Below are 8,468 nucleotides of genomic sequence, written 5' to 3' on the forward strand. Positions count from 1 at the left end.
TTTTAGAGACAGGGTCTCACTCTGCTGCCTATGCTGGAGTGCAGTGGCACAATCACAGGTCATTGCAGCTTTCACCTCCTGGTCTCAGGTGATCCTGCCACCTCAGACTCCTAAGTAGCTGGGACTACAAGCACATGCCACCATATCAAGCTAATTTTTGAAAAAGAATTTTTTTTTTTTTTTGAGACAGAGTCTCGCTCTGTCGCCCAGGCTGGAGTGCAGTGGCGCCATCTCGGCTCACTGTAAGCTCCGCCTCGCGGGTTCACGCCATTCTCCTGCCTCAGCCTCCCGAGTAGCTGGGACTACAGGTGCCCACCACTACGCCTGGCTAATTTTTTTTTGTATTTTTAGTAGAGACGGGGTTTCACCGTGTTAGCCAGGATGGTCTCTATCTGCTGACCTCGTGATCCGCCCGTCTCGGCCTCCCAAAGTGCTGGGATTACAGGCTTGAGCCACCGCGCCCGGCCTAATTTTTGAACTTTTTGTAGACATGGGGTTTTGCCATGTTGCCCAGGCTGGTCTCAAACTCCTGGGCTTAAGCAGTCCACCTGCCTTAGCCTCCCAATGTGTGTAATCACAACTGCTGGGATTACAGGTATGAGCCACCAGGCCGCATTTCCAAATTTTGATAACAATTCAGAAATTAGTAAATTGCATAAGCTACTACTGTGTGCATAGATGGGTAGAATCATTTTGGAGAAGTATTTGGCAGTATACATTAAATTTAAACTTGAGTCCTCTCAAAAAAATGAATTCTTATCCTTGGTATATGCTGCAGAGAAATGCATGTTTATGTATGTACACCAAAAACCATGTAGCTGTTTATAACTGCCAAAATCATTGGGAATGAAACAAAAAGCCTTTAATAGGCAAATTTTTTTTCTTCAAACCATCATAACGTTCTGTATAGAAAAAAAACAACCTTTTTTTTCTCCCTATTGTACTGCTTTTACTCAAAACACTTCACTGCTGACAACGGATTGTGTGGATTTTTATTTCCTCACACCAACCAATTCTCCAAGACCAAGTGGGTGTCTAACAGTTCAGTTCAATTCAACTCAATTCTGTCACTAACCAGAGTTAGCACAGACCTCACTGATTAAAGGCTGAATCCCACTAGACTGCCTCCCACTTCACTTGCCAACTACAAGTAGTAGGTTCCCAGGTTACCCACAACTTCTGTCTGACTTGATTACAAATTAGAGGTTCTGATGACCCCCTCCCTTGGGTTCAGTAATTTGCTGGAGCACCTCACAGAAATCAGAAAGACAGTTTACTTAAGTGGAAGTGGTGAGAATCAAAATGCAGTCACTACTGTTGGGAAAATCCTGATAAATAGAGCTAGGGAAGGCCTCCAAGAGAGGGTTCTCATGCTTGTTTGCTTGATAACAAGAAAAGACTATGCAAAAACCACAACCTTGCACAGAGGCTATTACAAACTTACACAAAAAAATACTTCTGCAAGAACTTATGCCCAGCAACTGCCTGCCCAGCTTCGGACTGTTGTCATCCTTGTTATTGATCTTTGTAGCCAGGAATAAATGTTTCAAAACAATTATATAATCTTTGTATTTTTTTTGAAGACCTTTGTCTTCCTTTACCTTCCTGAATATGCACATAGTTTACTAAGGCATGAGTATTCCCATTACAGTGTTTTATTCCCAGGTAAGTATCTTTCCCTCTAGGGAGGATCTCTCCGTTATTTAGGTTGGCACTTACTATTGTGGACTTATAACACAGGATATTTTAAATAATACAAATGAGCAGCCAGATGAAGCAGTACATTGGACAAGGTCTGGAAGGATTTCAAGCACAGGAGCTTCTGTCCCCATGAAGTTGGGGTTAGTCACCCTCCTAACATGGAAATGTGTTCATCAAACTGGAAGCTCTCCAAATCCCTTACTCTTAGAATTTTTATGGAGGCTACATCATGCAGGCGTGACTGATTATTAACTACATTTCTAGTCCTTCTCCCTTCTCCAGAGAATAGGGGATGGGGCTAAAAGTTCTAAGCTTTTAATCATGGCTTGGTCTTTCTGGTGATCAGCCCCATCCAGGAGATGAACAAGAGACGCCTCAGTAAAACAAAAGACACTCCTATTGCCCAGGAAATTCCAAAGTGTTTAAGAGCTCTGTGTCAGATATTCCTATCACTAAGGAAATTTCAAAGGTCTTAGAAGCTGTATGTCAGAAGCTGCATCAAAGTTTAACTATTAGAACAAAAGAGTCTCCTAGAACCCCTATTTACAAGGTTTCTAGGAGCTCTGTGTTAGGAACCAGGGACAGAGACCAATGTATATATTTCCTATTATTTCAATGTTTATCCCTGGTCTCTGGTCACAGACCCCTCACCAAAAAATGATCATATCTACCAGAACATTTACATTTAGTGTAGCATTTATAGAACAGATAGAGCAGTAGTACCAATACAAGTATGCCTAACATTTGGAACCCAGTATGGAGAAAGGATAGATTTAAATAAACAATTAAAAGGCTGGGTGCAGTGGCTCACGCCTGTAATCCCAGCACTTTGGGAGGCCGAGGTGGGTGGATCACAAGGTCAAGAGATTGAGACCATCTTGGCCAACATGGTGAAACCCTGTCTCTACTAAAAATACAAAAAATTAGCCGGGTGTGGTGGCAGGCACCTGTAATCACAGCTACTTGGGAGGCTGAGGCAGGAGAATTGCTTGAACCCGGGAGGCGGAGGTTGCAGTGAGCTGAGATCGTGCCATTGCACTCCAGCCTGGGCAAAAAGAGCGAAACTCCATCTCAAAAAAAAAAAAAATTAAATTGTCCTATAAGGCTATTTCATGTGCTTTCGAATTTTTTTTTTTTTTTTTTTTAACAGACAGGGTTTTGCTGTGTTGCCCAGGCTTTAGTACAGTAGTACAATCTTGGCTCACTGCAGCCTCAAACTCCTGAGCTCAAGCGATCCTCCTACCTCAGCCTCTAGAGTTTCTGGGACCACAGATGTGCACCATCATGCCTGGCTAATTTTTAAAAAATTTTTTGTAGAGACAGGGTCTTACTATGTTGCCCAGGTTGGGGTCTGAAATTCCTGGCCTCAAGTAATCCTCCTGCCTCAGCCTCTCAAAGTGCACTTGGATATTCTTATACTAATATGATTATTCTTACCCCCTCCTTCATCTACACCTATTTTTGCCTTATGATAAGGTTTTATAGATTTATTTAGCACAAGAATGAGCTGATGGTTAACTAGATAAAGTTATTCAACAAACCATTTTCTCTAGGTATTTCATCCTGAGGAGGCTTTAACTCCATCTTCCAATACGCTTTAACTCCGTCTTCCAATACACTTGATCATCAATATCAGATCATGAAACTTATTTACATGAGATAGTTTAGTCTTACCAACAATGCCAGTATTACATCTTTTTGTGTTGTGACCATGGTATAATTTAATTTCATAAAAAAGCAAGAATTTCAAAGGTATTTGCTCTTCCTTCCCCACAGAATCTACTCTTGCTCACACAAGGGCAAATGTCAGTACAATTAGACAGGACAGTTATTTCCATAAATTAATTGGGAACAAAGCCAATCAGCCCATCTTATCTCACAGGCTTGTACTGAGGCTGAGTTCCATTGTGTGTTATTACACAGCAGGGCCCACCTCACACCTATGGGGAGGACACAGTAATATTTACAAGACCTCCTATCCTTATTAACCATCTCGTGGGATGTATTTTAATATCAACCAGTTACAGACGTGAGAACAGTCCTGTTACATCTGTGTAAATTACAAGTGTCCCCAGAGAACTTACACATGTCTGGGGAGCCATAAGACTCACACAGGTGTGCCCCTGGAGCCTCAGCAGCTAGAATAGAAGGCCATCGCCTCATGCCTACTTCAGTTTTCATTTGAATTAGTCATGAGGCTACACTGGGTCCCAGTACAGACTCATTTCCAACATTGGGTTTTAGCAGTGTCCAGCATTATTTATTGAGTCTGCCTAACCCACTTTGCTAACGCCTCATTATCTTCCCAGGCTGACACCCTTTGCCTTCTTCCCGAAAGAGCATTCCTTCTCTTCTAGTTAATACATCTTTTTCCTTTGAATGCTACTTCTCATTAAAGAGCAAATACAACTCATCTTAGTATACCTAGCTTGGCATCTATCTACCCTGTAGCCCGTTTCTGTCTTGTGGGCCAGTGTTGTTCAAGCCACAATTAAACTATTAGTTACTATTGTGCACTAATGATACCAGTGCACTTAGAATACATGTTTTGGATCCAGAAATGTTGGGTCCCTCATACTAGGCTTAGATGAGCAATCACACACAGATGTAATTTAGTTTGAGTGTAGCATGAGGCCTCCCAGGATTTCCTTGTCTCAGTTTGGGGCCATTCTTTAGGGGTAATTTGGATCTACCAAGTGATGCCCCCTACTTTAATTCCATCAGAAAAACACATCGCTTTTTCCCTTCTTTTCTTTTCTTTTTTTTGAGATGGTGTCTAGCTCTGTCACCCAGGCTGGAGTGCAGTGGCGCAATCTCAGCCCACTGCAACCTCTGCCTCCTGAGTTCAAGCAATTCTCTTGCCTCAGCCTCCTGAGTAGCTGGATTACAGGCGTCCACCACCACACCTAGCTAATTTTTGTATTTTTAGTAGAGTAGAGAAAAAAAAAGAATATGAAATAGCCTTATGGGACAATTTAATTGTGTATTTAGTTTCACCATGTTGGCCAGGCTGGTCTCGAACTCCTGACCTTAGATGATCCGCCTGCCTCAGCCTCCCAAAGTGCTGGGATTACAGGCGTGAGCCACCGTGCCCGGCCTCCCCTTATTTTCTCTAATAGGTTTTCATCCATAAAAACAAGGTTGATACATAATTGTGCATGGAACACTGTGGGATATTGGCCATGCTGCATTATATTTCAAAGCCCATTATAATAACCAGGGCATTTCTAAGCATTGGATCATCAAGGTTTATAGTTACACAGTGATTACTGTGTTTGGAGCTGCATATTACATGGTTTGAAGTCCTAGCAGAAAGCAGTTCTCAGAAATTTCTTCCCAAATGATATCTTTTGTAGTAGATGTCATATTTTCTTTCATCCACAGGCCTTAACACAGCAGCTGTCCAAACAGGATGCCATCCATTCATCTTGGATCTGCCATAGTTAAACTAAGTGGCTCTTTGTTGAATTGACAGCTGTGCATAGGGCACTGTCTATGTGGCAATAGATTCTGGTCGCTCCTCAGGTGGTTCCAAAGTCAGTCCTGAGCTGAATCCAGCACCACACCAGCCACCACAGGACACTGTGGGCAAAGGGGAGACCTGGGCATGGTGGTTCCTATCCTGGTTGTGGTGCTGGTCACGCTGTGCATCGCTGAGCCTCAGACCTACCTCAGTCTGACAAAGGGCAGCAAGTCTGGTGATAAAGATGATGCAGAGCTAAAACAAAGAGTTTTTCTAAAATGTTGACATATCCATCAAATATATGCTGAGGGCAGAGACAAGCAGATTCTACTACATCACTGATTTTAAAAATATATATATATTACAGAATTGAAATTTTTTCATTTGTTCAGAATGTTTCCAATGAGGAATTAATGCTTTTGTAAAGATTTCCTCTTTCTGCATGTTGAAATTGCTAATTTAGGCTGGGTACAGTGGCTCATGCCTGTAATCCCAGTACTCTGGGGTCTAGGTGGGAGGATCACTTGAGCTCAGGAGTTGGGAACCAACCTGGGCAACATAGTGAGACTCCATCTCCACAAAAACTAAAAATAAAAAATCAGCCAGGAATGTTGGTACAACGCCTGTAGTTCCAGCTATCTGGTAGGCTGAGGTGGGAGGATCACTTGAGCCCAGGAAGTCAAGGATGCAGTGATCTGTGATCATGCCACTGCACTCTAGCCTAGGTGACAGAGCAAGACCTTGTCTCAAAAAAGGAAAAAGAAATTTCTTATTTAATAATACCTTTTAATGGATACACTTTAAGATTAATTCAAGGCTGGGCACAGTGGCTCACGCCTGTAATCTCAGCACTTTGGGAGGCTGAGGCAGGTGGGTCACAAGGTCAGGAGATCGAGACCATCCTGGCTAACACGGTGAAACCCCATCTCTACTAAAAAATACAAAAAAAAAAAAAACTAGCCAGGTGTGGTGGCGGGCGCCTGTAGTCCCAACTACTCAGGAGGCTGAGGCAGGAGAATGGCGTGAACCCAGGAGGCGGAGCTTGCGGTGAGCTGATATCGCACCACTGCACTCGAGCCTGGGCAACAGAGCGAGACTCCGTCTCAAAAAAAAAAAAAAAAAGATTAATTCAAATATTACATTCTCTATGAAGTGTTGCTTAATTCTTTAGGCTGAGTTATTTGCTCCCTCTAAGTTTTTCTTTTCTTCTGCTGATTTTTTTTCTCCCATTTTATGACTTTATCCAAGCACTCATTCATTCATTCAGTAAATACTGAAAATCTACTAAGCGTTGGTTAGATGTGTTAGATGCATATTTATAATTATTTGTTTTCATATCTATTTCTTCCACTGGACTATGGAATTCAAACTCTAAGAACAAGACTTGCGTTATCCTCTCTTGCATTTACATTGGCTATGGCATTGCCTAGCACGTAGTAAACGCATAATGAATGACTGTTAAATGAATGACAGATTGACAATATATTGGAAAGCTAAATACCTAGTTTCTGAATAAAACAATCACCATTTATAGAAACTTTTTGAATATACCAAATCTTTTGATAGTAGAAATAGCTCTGTATCTATATTCATATAATGGAATCAGATGTCACAAAAATATGAATTCTGCTCTGTTCGTATAGGTGGATATGTAATAAAAAAAGGAAACAAACCTGAAAATGTTGTACCTCTGTACCAAAAGCAATATATTAACATATATTGAGCCTTTACTATGTGCTGGAGGTATTGGAACTCTTTAAATGCATTAACTCAGTTAATCCTCTAACAACCCTTCTATTTAAGACAAAAAATTGAGGTGCAGAAAGTTTAAATAACTTGCTGAATGTCCCACTTATTAAGTGAAGGATCCCAGATTTGAGCCCAGGCAGTGTATCTCCTGTTTGCATTCTTAACTACTATGCTATACTATAAAGTATTAGACTAATAAAGTATGTTCAATTCTTTCAGATGCTTAGGAACTCAGTTCCAATGCCTGTCCTTATTGTAGCACCCCAAGTCTTAGCTTAGCACTAAGACTTGGGGTGTGCTAAACTAAGCCCTGTGATGCTTGGCTCACAGACCAGGAGTGTGCCAAACACATCAGGTATGCTGTAGACATCTCTCTCCTGTTTATTTTGTATCCCTATTTCTAGTCCCATACATTAATATGGTCTCCTGTGCCTAAAGAAAATACTTGAAGATTTAATATAAGTTATCCTGATTTGGTTAATATAAAAAGCTCTATAGAAATCATACCTCAAGCCTAGGGAAAAAAAGGAATTGCATTAATGAGCCTTGAGCCCAACAATGACCTCAAGATAACTCATCCCACACGAATGGGTAGGACATCCAGCAGTCTTTACCATGAGAACTGTGGTTAGTTTGCTAGGGCTGCCATGGCAAAATACCACAGATTGGGTGACTTAACAGAAATTTATTTCTTACAATTTTGGAGCCTGGAAGTCCAAGATCAAGGTGGTTTTTTTTCTAAGGTCCCTCTCCTGATGGCCTCATTTAAATTTAATTACCCCTTTGAAGACCATATCACCAAATGCAGTCATATTCTGAAGTCTTTTTTATGTAACATAAAGTATAAAACTCCAACATACTGTGTACTGATGTACAAGAGGTTAGGGCTTCAACATGTGGATTTTGGGGAATAGGATTCTTTCTCTAAGGGACTATTTTTTCTTTGTTCCTCATTTAGAACACCCAAGCAGTAATAGACTTGGACCCTAGGATTTTCTTTTGAAAGGCAGGGTGGAGCACAAACTCTGAAGTTAGACTGCTAACAGTGTAAATCCCAACTTGATCACTCACTCCATTTTTTGCTTTGTGCTCTCTGCCACTCAATTTCCCCATTTGTAAAATCTGTGTAATATCTTCGAGAAAATGAGATAATCTGTGTAAAATTAGGTGACATAATCTGTGTAAAATGACTGTGGCAACGATGTAGGCGGTAAGGTTAGTTCCATTTCTCTCCATTCAAGGAGTAGGTAAAGGTTTCTGTTAGAATCTTGGGAAGACGTCCTTTGCTTGCTCCTCTAGTGGGAATTCAGTATTTTCCCAAGGGAAAGAAAACGCCAAGTATACTTGAGAGTAGTTGAAATACAACTTTTAGGTATACCATGGATTACTTAGGCTTTTGTGGGTTGGACTGGGGACTAATAATTACGTAGAGCCCTTTATATGGGCTAAAGGAAACCAAACAGTTTGGGAATAAGAAATAAGGTGTCAGGAGCTAAAGAAGGGAACAAAAAGATGTGATGGATGGGAAATCAAGGACCCAACTATATGGTTGCTG

Source organism: Nomascus leucogenys, chromosome 5 (genome assembly GCF_006542625.1).
Source record: "Nomascus leucogenys isolate Asia chromosome 5, Asia_NLE_v1, whole genome shotgun sequence".
Lineage (NCBI taxonomy): Eukaryota > Metazoa > Chordata > Mammalia > Primates > Hylobatidae > Nomascus > Nomascus leucogenys.